The following is a 14803-nucleotide window of genomic DNA, read 5'->3' on the forward strand; positions in this document are numbered from 1 at the left end:
TTGTCACTTCTGCTTATGACAAATGAGGCTATCCAGGGTTTCTGTAATGATTCCACTACTGTACATCTTTCTTGCAATGTGAAATTTAATTCCTTCTTTTAATATTCCCATTACTAGGCTGGTATATCTCACTTCTACCTCAATGCTTTTCTGAATGTATTATTTACTAAATATATTAAATAATGTGATTTTACTAGGTTTGGGTAAGATAATCATCTATGCAAACCCAGTCAGTTACAGTCAGTTACTGAAATGATTTAGTTTCTTCATCTATGTAGAAGCTATTTTGAAAAAAAATGAAATTTTCAGTTAGAAAATGTTACTTTTAAATAGCTCTGTAAACACAAATTTGTTACATTATATGGCAATCTAGATTCAGATTCTTCTTATGGTTAATGATGTCCTTAAATAATGTAATTGACTTTTTTTCTCCCTAGAGCAGATAGACATGATATGTTCTTTCAGATAATTTCTCATATTAGTCATTCACCTATATGAATCATCCCTATTTACTTTAATGATGTTCATTATCTGGTGGTTATTCCATAATAGAGAAAGTTGATTTAGGGTGGAAAGCTTAGAAAATAAATTGACAATTGCTATGATTTGTATACAAATAGGTCTAAAATAAGCATTGTAATTTCTTTTCAATTTTAGGAATATGAAAACTGCTAAGGAACACACTTAGTAAATGAGATCACCAGGGAATGACTGCAAAGAAACAAGAGTAGGAGATAACATGAAACACTGTTAAATCCAAAGCATAAGGGGATATATATTAGAAATGAGGACATGAAAGTGGAGAATAAAATCAGGAATGATCTTGTTACCTGGTTTTCTTCATAGAAAAGGTAAAATATTTTGGACTAAAACTATTTAGTCAAGTCTAAGTGTGTGTTGTGAATTATTTTCCAATGCACAGCAGATGCATGAAAACAATTTCAGTAATAAAAATAACTATTAAATAATACATGCATACAAATATAAATAAGACCTTCTATTACATACTGAGTCCAGCTCAAAGTACGGACTGTAGAATGAGGCATATCTGGGTTATTGTTCCATGTTCTGCTACTTACAAGCTGTGGCACCTCGGGCAAGCAAATTACATTCAGACTCGATCTCCTGAGGTCTAGAATGGGGAACATAATTATACCTCCCCTAAGGGCTGTGTCTAATTAAATTTGATAATGCAGGTAAAGCATTTATCTGTGTGTTTTACTCTTAGTAATACTAACTACTTGCAGGGTCTCATTTTAGTATAGATTGTCACTCTTATACCATTTTATAGATGAATAAGCTGAGACTTAGGTTAAGTATCATATCCAATACAGCATGTAGTATATATCATAACAAATCTAATGACCATGTGGTATTCGATTCCAAAGTTCATTAAATGAGGTATAGAGATACTTTGTCTATTACCTTATTAGAAGCATTCATCTGGGTTCAGTGGGATAAGCAAGTATGAAAAAGGACAAAGCATTTACCCTTAAACAATTTATGTTCTAGAAAGAGTATCAATATAGAAACAGAGTACTGTAACAGTATGAGCAGTTTCCTGTTTCTGGTGGGCTAGATTACTTGTGTTAATCTTCCTGCTGAATATACTACACAATGATAAAGTGTGTTTTTGTCTTTTTTTAAATCACAGAAGCATCAAAAAGCTGTCAAGTCCTAATATTTAGTGAAACAAGAATCCAGATGCAGACAGGCATGAGAACCATTCTTGCCATAAGAGTATTTCTCTTCTCCACATATTACAAACTTATTTTAAAGGAGTTCTAGAACAAAAAATATCAAAGCTCAGCTTACATTCAAAGGGATGAATAAAAGATAAGACCTTTTCCCTCAAACACACAAGGTCAAATGGTAGCAACTTCAGGGTAAAGCTGGCCCATGCAAAATCATAACCCAGTTCAAATTCCCTAGGTAATACCAAAAAATTCAAATCTTGAAAATGGCTTAATGTGATCTTTAATTGAAAAAGGCACCAGATGCCTCACAGAAGCAAATATAAATCCCCTTTGAATGGAAATAACTTTACTGCGTTCCTCAAAGTATCTATATAAATATATTATATTTCAAATATTATGTTCAGCAAATGGTCAAAAACAAGCACAGGAGGAAACTAGACTCTAAAACCCAGAGCCAGCCAAAACACCAGACACACACAATTTCTATTCATTCTAGAAACTGAATATATAAAATACTAAAATACATTGAAGTAAGAATTAAATGAATGGGTTTAAAAGCAGAAGAGGCAGAGCAGGAGATCAGTGATGTGGAAGATATCACAACAAATTCTTGAGAATGAACTGGAGGAAGAGAGAGAAAGATGGAAAATACAGAAGATACCTGAAATCTGGCATAGGCAAAAAGAGCTCTCTGATGAAGAAATAGTAACTTTTTTGTTGTTTTGTTTATACAGGTCTAGGTGGAGGAATGACAGGATTTGAATACTAATAAGTTATATTAGGGATTTAGAGGAAGGGACAGGTTTTAAAAAATTATGAAATAGAATCCACTACAAATGAATGTAAGTGGTGATGGAGAAGAATGAATTGAGCATCACTCCAAGATTTCCAGCTTGAAAGACTGGACAAGCTCCAAAGGAGGGAAAATATGCATTTTTTCCCTTGTATTAAATATAAGATATCTGAGTATCTGAACAGAGATTTTGAAAAATGAGGAAATAAGGGTCTGGGAATGAAATGCAGATTTAGGCATTTCCAGTACAGACTATTGTTGAAGTGATGAGAGAAAATAAAGCAATTAAGAAGAAAAAAAACAAAAACATTGACTAGATGACTATAAAGTGGGAATCAGGGAGGTAAAGAAAAATGCTGTCAAAAAATTCAAAGGAGAAGAAGGTAACAGAAGGAACAAATGATTAAGTGTAAAATACTTAATTTCTGAGAAGGAAAGAAAAAAAAACATTATAACTGGTCTTTATATTTTAGAGGAGAGTTCTAAAGATATATAAAGATATTATGTAGACAGATGAAAATCAGAGATACAGGTAAAATGAATGGAGACTGAACACACAAAAACAATAAAAGATCCAAGGGAAAATGAAAAAGCAGGGTATCTCTCAGCATTCTAGTGACATTTACTTTTCCTTTTATGTCAGAGACATGATAAAAATATATGACTTTTCCCCCAGATAAAAACAGCAAGCCTACAATTTCTTCATAAAATTTAGAAAATCCCTTAACTTGTTTTCAGTTAATTTCTTTGATTCAAAGATGCCTATTTTTCCACATTTGCTTTTCTCTGAAATGTAGATTGACCTTTCCATTGATGTGGTAAGAAATCATCATACCCTAGTTTGATCAGCAGGTTTGCTTTTTTTCTTCTTTGGTGACTCCTAAGATGATGATGAATTTTATAACACATGTAATTTTAGATTTAATGAAATACAGATAACTATAAAGATCAGTAGTCAGTTACCTTTGTTAATTATTCTTGACTCAGATCAAATATGCCAAATTAGTAATAATACATATGTATTACTCACATTTATCTATTTAGATCCCAAATTCCTGAGAAAATATTTCTATTTCTATTGATTTCCAATTAGAAAATTACTGATGGAATATAAAATGTAAGCCTATAACTGATAAATATTATAAAACATTTTACTTTAAAAATACATTACATTTTAAAATTCAAAAAATTTGATTTGATGTAAATGTAGAAAAGAAAAATATAAAAATCATAAATCAATGATATCATGTACCATGAAAAGTTCACATACATACGAATTCCATTATCTCTGTGCTTCACTTATTCCCCATAGTTCTAAAACCATAGAAAAAATTGTTATAAAATATGTATAGATTCTTGCTTCCCTCATTTAATTAGTGTATGGGTTAAACCTCAATAGTCATTAGGTAATTCTGCTTTCTAATTTATTTGTTACATTTCAGAAGTTTACAGCTTCTAAGCAGATCTTAAGCTAACATTTTTGGTAAAAACATAGGAGTTGATACAATATGCATTATCATTGTCAGAGATGTCCTTTTCATCTTTAAGAAGATCGGTTGACTAAAAACTGACTTTATCAAGATGTGTTTGATTGTCTATTAGATACTTTGATAATACAAGTAGAATTCAGATGTCAAGGGATACTATACTCCCATCAAGCACCAAAAAATGATTTCATTGTTCAGCATATGTAGTTTTACTGGCACCATAAACTGTTGTGCAAAACCTGAAAATAAATGTCTTTCACTGACATTGAACAAAGGGGTATAAACCTCAGGACATCTAAAAAACACATTTCACCAAGCACCTGATGTTTATTATTTAGAAGAGAGGGTTAAATAAATAGTAATGATTTCTAGTGCTTACCCAAATGCCTCCTTATATTACATTTTACAGGTGCTAAATTTAACATTTCAAATAAAAGATTTTAAATATAAATTCTGGAAAGCATAACTCAGCCAATATAAAAGGTCTGAAAGAATTTAATATACACTAAATTAAACATTAATGCTTTAAATTAGAATAGGATTGATGATATTTGTTATTTTGAGGCTTAATATAACTGAGACATACATTTTCCCAATATGCTGAATTCAAGAACAGGATTTTAACATAAAAGCAAATGTAAGAAAAAAAAAATAATTCACCTACTAATTTATTCATCTCAAGGAATAGAATAAAGAAAAATAATTCATTTAAAATCTACTTTGAAATGAGAAGTGAAACATGTTGATGTCAGTAAGTTACTGATTTAGTATATAACAAGCCAAGTGGCACTGGAGAAAAAATATGAAGTGGTGCAATTAATAGTTCATTGATTATCAAATATGCCTAAAATGAAAATTCCTTTATTGTGGCAGTGTTTAAAAAGGAAAAGTGTAATTATCCATCACAAAACCCCAACATAAAAATCAATCATTCATTTAATAGACTATTCTTAAAGGGTTTTCTATCCACAGTTTAATTACTATGAAAACAAAAGGAAAAAGAGTCTTATCAAGATACTATTTTATTGTATCTTTCTAATAACTCAGTTATACTCATTATATACCCTAAAGGGACTACAGAAACTCTAAATTCAGGAAGAGAGAAAAATATAATTAGGTAGTATAATTATGCATTTGTGCCTCTAGTTTGATGAAATTCTTCTATGTTATGCTATATAGAAGTCCACGCACTTAGGAACATCAGTACTTATATTGTGTAAAATGAACAGCTACTGAGCTCTAATGGGCTTCATTCTGTGTTTTAAAATTCCTCCAAATGACTTTGAGATCATTAGCTCCATAAGCAATAATGCAGGCTGCTACTCGTAAAGGAGTGCAATAAAGAAAAACATGAGTAGCTAACCTCAACATGGCCTTAATTCTGGAAAGATGAAATGTGTACATATATTTTTTGCCATCAAAGCAAGGATTAAAAGACATATCATCCCTTTTTTATATTTAAAGACATTAAAAAAATAAAAAGGATAATTGATGCTTAACAAGCAGATTTTTCCTGGGTAAGTTAAAGGAAATGTTCCTTGAAGCTTTGCTTGAACTTTATTTGGACCACAGTTTAAGTTACCTATCCAGGATCAGGGTGATCATTACCTCTAGTGACTGGATGTTAGTTTACTCACCTTTTCTAAGTATCTGTTTATACGTATTTTTATTCATAAAAAATAGTGTTTGCGGAAACTCACACTTACTGGTAGATCATGTATCACTTTGATCTAAGCTCAAGTACCCCTCCGCCTCTACTAGCAATATATTAACTTTTAGTGTGGTCTTGAAAGTTTTATTCAGTTATTTAAATTTTCACATCACACCTATGGCAATGGAAATAGATAGCTGCATAATGTATATAATGATTACATTCCTCAAAGCTTGTCAAACAGCAGGTATTTCAAAAGAAAGGAAATAAAGTCCCTTTAACATTAAATCCAGATGATATGCTAACTCTGTTTCCACAGATTGCCACGCATAGCCTTGGACTGCTTCATAAAATATAAATGACTCATGAAAGTTATTAACTCTATAGGCCTGAATTAAGTGATATTTTCACTGAATAACATGACTAAATTAAAATTGCAAATTATTTTAGTAAATTTTAAAATTAGAACATGATTTTCTGTGACTGAAATGGGCAAGGATAAAATTTCTAAATTTCTCTGACAATAAAGTATAAAATTACCATATTGATACAAACGCAAAACTTATCTTCAAATTTAAATATTTTGTCCATCAAAACTTTAGAGCTTTTATTTGTAAGAAATTAATTTTCCCAAATTTGTTGGCAAATATGTTGCATGCACATATGTGGCACTGTTAAAAGAAAAACAGTAATCAATATTACAACCTAAGGTTAAATAACTGCACTAAAATATATTGCCTGTTTCATTATTGTTACTATTCATCCAAGTGAGTACAGATTTATAGAGTTTATTCTCCTCCTTCTTCCCCACCAAAATAATCCCCCTGTCGATGACTAAACAGTAAAAACATTTTAAAGTGTGCCTCAGCATTGAGCCAGGAGAGAGTGTTATCAATACCAAAAAAGCGCCAACATATTTCTGCTAGATCAATTAGACATTTGATATATTTTCATTAAGACAGAGAGGACTAAATCATACATTCTGTTCCTTAAGAAAATTTACCATAATTAAATAGAAGAGATATTAGTAGAATCTTTTTATATGCTCTATTTTGAAGAAGTGATAGTTGGAAATCAAGTTAGGTCATGAGAAAGAGATTTTCATCTTTAATATTTTTTCACACATTTCAAAACCAACTTAAACGAAAAGCCTATGGACGAGTAAGTCCACACCAAATAATGCAATTAGATGACATGGACTATTCCTCCTCTAGATTCTTCCTGAAGCAGTAGGTTCTTTTTTATATCATTTAGAACCACATTAGGAAGACAGTGGAATGTACCACAAAGGGAACCTAGAGGGAAGAGTGAACTATGAAAAGCACAGGAATCAAGATGCCCCCTTCTTTTAGTATTCACTGTTTAATTCTGAATATGCACAGCTAAAATTAAATGATATATTGGGCAGAGAATGACTGGTACTTTTTGAAGCACTTTGTTTTTACAGCTATGTTGAAAGTACTATTACAAAGTTCATCTTAACAGTTTTGAAAGTTCAATAAGTTGTTAAATCTGATTCATATATAAGATGCCACCAGAGTGCGAATATATTTCTACACGCATTCTTTTGGAACTCAGTACATGAAGCTCATTTTGTAAAGACAACATTAACTTAATGCTACAGTTTTGAAAATTGACCCATTTAGTCATCTACAGTAAGTCCTCTACATACGAACCTTCAAGTTGCAACTTTCAAAGATGCAAACGTGAATTTGCATGTCCAATCACATTAGTTCACGTGCCTGGTGTACATCGTGACGTGTGTGCATCCTCTATAAGTGGCTGTACTTTTGTATACTTTACCGTACAGTACTGTATAGAGCACAGTAGTGCAGTATCTTTATTTCAAGCCCAGGATGTCTGGAAGCAAGCATAAAAGCAGCGGTGATGTAGCTGGTACCCAGACATCACTGGATCATTTTTTTCAAGAGGGTAGACAGAATTGAATCTAGCAAGGAATCAGAACCTGCACCATCAACGTCAGGGGTGAGTGAAATTGCAGCTTGCCCTCTGTCTCCTATTGCTGACGATCCTTCAGCTCTACCATCTCCCACCTCCTCTCTCTCCTCCAGTCAGTAATTCTTCTTGCCTGTTCACTCGATGCCAGCCCCTGTATGCCAGCTGTTGTACTGTACTACTGTACTTTTCAAGGTACTGTACTGTAAAATTAAAATGTTTTTTTGTGTGTTTGTTTGTTTTTTATGTATTATTTGTGTGAAGAGAATTATAAACTTATTACAGTACAGTACTATATAGCCGATTGTGTTAGTTGGGTACCTAGGCTAACTTTGTTGGACTTGCGAACAAATTGGACTTACGAACTCACTCTCAGAATGATACTCGTTTGTATGTAGGGGACTTACTGTATTTATTCTTTCTGTGATTGTTCTTTAGTCCCAATTGGAAAATAGGTACAGAAAAACACTAAGATAAAGCATAAAAGTTTTCCCTTTCTTTTTCAGCTACTCAGACAAGCAAACTTTAACACTGACATTGTAATGTCATAAATATGAAAACCTTCTCTTTTCAGAACACAGTATGAAAAATGTAGAGCTCAAGGGTTACATTTTCTCATCTGGATATATAATCCACTAAACACCATTTTTTGAAAAAGCCATCCTGTTGCTACAATACTGCAATGTCACCTTGGTTATAATTCGTGAGTTTGTATGCGTGTATGGGTTCGTTATTGGACACTGTTCTGTTTTCACTGATTTGTTATTGTGTTAATATCACAGTCTTATTTTATAATTAAGTTTTAATTATTTTATAGTTAAGTTTTGTAGTTAACATTCACTTTAATGAGGATTGATAAGGATAAAATCAAATGGTCAAACCCAGGAAATTTTATTCCTAGATTTCTTTGTGGAAACTTTGAGAATTAATTAGTTTTAGCATATAGAAGATATATGACTATTCAGATCTTTTTTTCAGTCAAATTTGAAGTGGTGTTATTTTGTTTGTTTTAAGCAAACAAACAAAATACTTGGTCGTGATTGGGATTAACTTGAATGTAAGAAAATGGTGTAGTCATCTATTCATTTATTTAAAAAAATTCTATGATACTGCTTTATTTATTTTTTTAACATCTTTATTGGAGTATAATTGCCTTACAATGGTGTATTAGTTTCGGCTGTATAACAAAGTGAATCAGCTATACATATACATATATCCCCATATCTCCTCCCTCTTGCGTCTCCCTCCCACCCTCCCTATCTCACCCCTCTAGGTGGTCACAGAGCACCTAGCTGATCTCCCTGTGCTATGTGGCTGCTTCCCACTAGCTATCTATTTTACATTTGTTAGTGTATGTATGTCCATGTCACTCTCCCGCTTCGTCCCAGCTTACCCTTCCCCCTCCCCATGTCCTCAAGTCCATTCTCTATGTCTGCGTCTTTATTCCTGTCCTGCCCCTAGGTTCTTCAGAACCATTTTTTTTTCTTTTTTTAGATTCCATATATATGTGTCAGCATACAGTATTTGTTTTTCTCTTTCTGACTTACTTCACTCTGTATGACAGTCTCTAGGTCCATCCACCTCACTACAAATAACTCAATTTCATTTCCTTTTATGGCTGAGTAATATTCCATTGTGTGTATGTGCCACATCTTCTTTAACCATTCATCTGTTGATGGACACTTCAGTTGCTTCCACGTCCTGGCTATTGTAAATAGAGCTTCAACGAACATTGTGGTACATGACTCTTTTGAATTATGGTTTTCTCAGGGTATATGCCCAGTAGTGGGATTGCTGGGTCATATGGTAGTTCTGTTTTTAGTTTTTTAAGGAACCTCCATACTGTTCTCCATAGTGGCTGTATCAATTTACATTCCCACCAACAGTGCAAGAGGGTTCCCTTTTCTCCACACCCTTTCCAGCATTTATTGTTTGTAGATTTTTTGATGATGGCCATTCTGACTGGTGTGAGGTGATACCTCATTGTAGTTTTGATTTGCATTTCTCTAATGATTAGTGATGTTGAGCATCCTTGAGTGTGTTTGTTGGCAATCTGTATATCTTCTTTTTTATTTATTTATTTATTTATTTATTTTATTTTATGGCTGTGTTGGGTCTTCGTTTCTGTGCGAGGGCTTTCTCTAGTTGTGGCCAGCGGGGGTCACTCTTCATCATGGTGCGCGGGCCTCCCACTATCGCGGCCTCTCTTGTTGCGGAGCACAGGCTCCAGACGCGCAGGCTCAGCAATTGTGGCTCACGGGCCCAGCCGCTCTGCGGCATATGGGATCTTCCCAGACCAGGGCTCGAACCCGTGTCCCCTGCATTAACAGGCAGGTTCTCAACCACTGCGCTACCAGGGAAGCCCTGTATATCTTCTTTGGAGAAATGTCTATTTAAGTCTTCTGGCCATTTTTCAATTGGGTTGTTTGTTTTTTTTGTTATTGAGCTGCATGGGCTGCTTATGTATTTTGGAGATTAATCCTTTGTCCGTTGCTTCATTTGAAAATATTTTCTCCCATTCTGAGGGTTGTCTTTTCATCTTGTTTATGGTTTCCTTTGCTGTGCAAAAGCTTTTAAGTTTCATTAGGTCCCATTTGTTTATTTTTGTTTTTATTTCCATTTCTCTAGGAAGTGGGTCAAAAAGGATCTTGCTGTGATTTATATCATAGAGTGTTCTGCCTATGTTTTCCTCTAAGAGTTTTATAGTGTCTGGCTTTACATTGAGGTCTTTAATCCATTTTGAGTTTATTTTTGTGTATGGTGTTAGGGAGTGTTCTAATTTCATTCTTTTACATGTAGCTGTCTAGTTTTCCCAGCACCACTTATTGAAGAGGCTGTCTTTTCTCCATTGTATATTCTTGCCTCCTTTATCAAAAATGAGGTGACCATATGTGCATGGGTTTATCTCTGGGTTTTCTATCCTGTTCCATTTCCATTGATCTATATATCTGTTTTTGTGTCAGTACCATACTGTCTTGATTACTGTAGCTATGTAGTATAGTCTGAAGTCTGGGAGCCTGATTCCTCCAGCTCCGGTTTTCTTTCTCAAGATTGCTTTGGCTATTCAGGGTCTTTTGTGTTTCCATACAAATTGGGAAATTTTTTTTGTTCTAGTTCTGTGAAAAATGCCATTGGTAGTTTGATAGGGATTGCACTGAATTGGTAGATTGCTTTGGGTAGTATAATCATTTTCACAATGTTGATTCTTCCAATCCAAGAACATGGTATATCTCTCCATCTGTTTGTATCATCTTTAATTTCTTTCATCAGTGTCTTATAGTTTTCTGCATACAGGTCTTTTGTCTCCTTAGATAGGTTTATTCCTAGGTATTTTATTCTTTTTGTTGCAATGGTAAATGGGAGTGTTTCCTTAATTTCTCTTTCAGATTTTTTCACCATTAGTGTATAGGAATGCAAGAGATTTCTGTGCATTAATTTTGTATCCTGCTACTTTACCAAATCCATTGATTAGCTCTAGTAGTTTTCTGGTAGCATCTTTCAGATTATCTATGTATAGTATCATGTCATCTGCAAACAGTGACAGTTTTACTTCCTCTTTTCTGATTTGGATTCCTTTTATTTCTTTTTCTCCTCTGATTGCTGTGGCTAAAACTTCCAAAACTATGTTGAATCATAGTGGTGAGAGTTATGATACTGTTTTATAGTTTGGGACAGAGAGCATGCATATCATTTGTTAGCTTTATTCATAGGCATTTAAATGTATTGATGTTATTGTAAATTGCACCATTTGTTAAATGTGATTCTCTAGTTGTATATTTCTAGTTAAATGACTTCAATTGTAGTCTCTATTGATCTTCTTAACTTATTAGTTAGAATGGCAAAAATCTGACTTAGAGTTACTATAATATGAAAATGTCCAGTTTTCAACAACAAAAAACAAATTCAAAGAATCATAGCAGTACACCCCCCTTTAAAAAAAAGGGAACAAGTTTTATAAAAACTATCCCTGAGGTTAGTTTAGACATTGAACTTACCAGGCAAAAACTTTACATCAACTATCTTAAATATTCTCAAGAGCTAAACGAAACCATTGAGAAATAACTAAAGGAAACCCGGAAAATAATTTTTGTACAAAAGGAGAATATCAATCAAGACATAAAAATTATGAAAAGGAACCATATGGAAATTCTGGATCTAAAAAGTACAATGATTGAAATGAAAATTTCACTAAAGAGTTCAACAGTAGATTTAAATAGGCATGAGAAAGAATCAGTAAACTTGAATATAGGACAAATGAGATTATCTAGTCTGTAGAAGAGAAAAAAAAAAAAAAAAGGAAAAGAAAAGTGAACAGAGAACAGAGCCTAAGGGATCCTTGGAAAATGACCAAGAGGACCAACATACATGATGTGAGTCCCAGAAGGATAAGACTTAGAGAAAGAAACTGAAAGAGTATTTGTAGAAATGGCCCAAGAGTCCAAAGTTTGATGGCAGGCATGAATCAACACAAACCAGCTATTCAAAAAACTCCATGTAGGATAAAAACTCAAAACGATCCACACCAAAGAACGATATTGTCAAATTGCTAAAGGTCAAAGACAAAGAGCATCGTGAAAGCACTAAGAATGAAAAAAATTGCCAGTGAAGATTTCTATTTGTGGCAGACCCTTCAAAATGAGGGATAAAATAAGACATTCCCAGTTAAACTCCCTTTGCTTTTGTTTGTTAACATTGGACTTTCTCTACAATAAATATTAAAGGGAGTTTTTTGGGTTAAAATGAAGAGACACTAGACAAAAACTCAAAGCTGCATAAAGAAATAAATGTGCTGGTAAAGGTAAATACATAGGCAAAGATAAAACCAAGTATTATTGCATTATTGGTTTGTAACTCTACTTTGTATTTCCTACATGATTTAAAAGAAACATTCATTAAAACTAAATATGCAATTTATGACAACATCAGTATAAATGGGTGGGCAGAGGTGTGTAGGAACAGAATTATTCCTAAAAGCTAAAATTGAAAAGCTAAATTGACACCAAATAAGCTACATTGTTATAAATCACTGATATTGGTAATCTGTTTTCTCTCTATGCCTCCATCATTCAACATATTTCCAAAAATCAACTTTTGGCTTGCTAACTTCCTTACTGTTCATTTGTTTTCTATTTCACTAATTTCTTATCATTCTTATTTTCATTATTTCCTCTATATGCTTCTCTAATTAGATCATTGATAATCAGTCTTTTTCCTTTCAAATATACACATTTGAGACTGTAAATTGCACTATAAGCATATCTTAAGTTGAATTCTACAAAGTTTTATGGCATATTAATATACCTTCAGTTAAAATATTTTCTAATTTACATTGTAATTTCTTTCATATAATGGATTTATCTTTTTGTACAATATTCACTTTTCAAATTTTTAGGAATTTGAACATTTCTAGTTATATTCCACTGTGGTCTCAAACTATATTCATAATTATTTTTTGGGGAGTTGGTTAAGACACACTATAATGAGATGACTCCTGTACGCTTTTTTAAAAAAGTAGTTTTTCAACGTTAAAATCATGTTTTATTGTTGTTAATAAGGATATACCTGTTAACCATGTTGTATACATCTTTAGAGTGCCCATAAATTCTACACTAAGCTCCCCCTATTATTAGCATCTTACAGTAATTATTATGGTAGTTTTATTATAATTTATGAACCAATATTGACCTATTATTAAGTAATTTCCATATTTTATTTAGGTTTCCTTAGTTTTACCTAGTGTCCTTTTTATTTTATGATCCCATCCAGGAATTAAATTACATTTAGCCATTTTATCTCCTTAGTTCCATCTTGACTGATAGTTTCTCAGGCTTTCATTGTTTTTGATGACCTTGACAGTTTTGGGGTGTACTGTGTAATGATTTTGTAGGTTTCCTCCATTTGAATTTGTATGATGTTTTCCTCATGATTAGAATGAAGTTATTTATTTATTTTTTTGGTAGGTAAACCATTGAGGTAAAGTACCACGCTAATCACATCATATCAAGGACAATGTCTATATATATTTTTTAATCTATTTTATCTTGATTAGTTTTACATGTTACATGTTTTCTATTTTTAATTTTCAATGTTCTACATTCTTATATTTAAAGGTATGTTTTTTGTAAACAGCATATTTTGAAAATCTTTTAAGATAATCTTACTCATTTAAACTTGTTCACTTAAATTTCTATAAGGGATTGTTATATCTACCATAATATGATTTCTCACATGAATTTTGTGTTTTTTTCTGCCATTTTATTCCATCTTTTGGAATTGGTCATATGTAAAAGTATATATTAGACTAGAAGAAAGGTCTTACAATATTATTCTCAAGTTCCACATCAACAATAGAGATTAAAAAGACCAAAATAAATATAGAACAAAAAAGGAAGAAAATAAAGTAGCAGAAATAAATGGAATTTAAAAGAGAACACAGATTTAGAAAACTCAAAGCAAAAAATTGGTTCTCAGAAAGAACAATGAAATTGATAAACTGCTACCAAGACTGACAAAGACACAAATTACCAATATCAGGTCTGAAATATAAACAGCAAAAGTACAATAGAGAATATTATCAACAATTTTACACACCTAAATCTGATAACTTAAATGCAATGAACCGTTTCCTGGAAAAATATAAAATTACCAGAACATATCTAATACAAATCAGATAATGTGATTAGCCTTTAACTAAGGAATTTGAATTCATAATTTAAATGCTCCCCCAAATAAATTCCCAGACCCACATAATTTCACTGAAGAATTCTACCAAATGTTCAATGAATTAGCATCAATTCTATATATTATCTTGTAGAAAATGAAAGGAGGAAACACTTCCAAACACCCTATTATTTTCTCGATTCCAAACCAAAGACAGAACAAAAAGGAACAATGCAGGCTTATATCCACAATCAAATAGGCACAAAAGTCCTTAGCAAGATATTATCAAATAAAATTCAGCAATATATAAAAAGAATTCTACACCATGATCAAGTGGGATTTATACTAGAAATGCAAGACTGGTACAATATTTGAAAATCAGTATAATCCGACATATTAACAAAGATGTCCACTTTCAGCCCTCTTATTCAACATACTACTGGAACTTCTAGACAGTATAATGAAGCATAATAGGGGAGATAAAAGGCACATAGATTAGAAAAGAAAAAATTAACCTGGCCCTATTTTCAGATGACATGATTGTCTACATAGAAAATCA

This window comes from Eubalaena glacialis, chromosome 4 (genome assembly GCF_028564815.1).
Source record: "Eubalaena glacialis isolate mEubGla1 chromosome 4, mEubGla1.1.hap2.+ XY, whole genome shotgun sequence".
NCBI classification, from domain to species: domain Eukaryota; kingdom Metazoa; phylum Chordata; class Mammalia; order Artiodactyla; family Balaenidae; genus Eubalaena; species Eubalaena glacialis.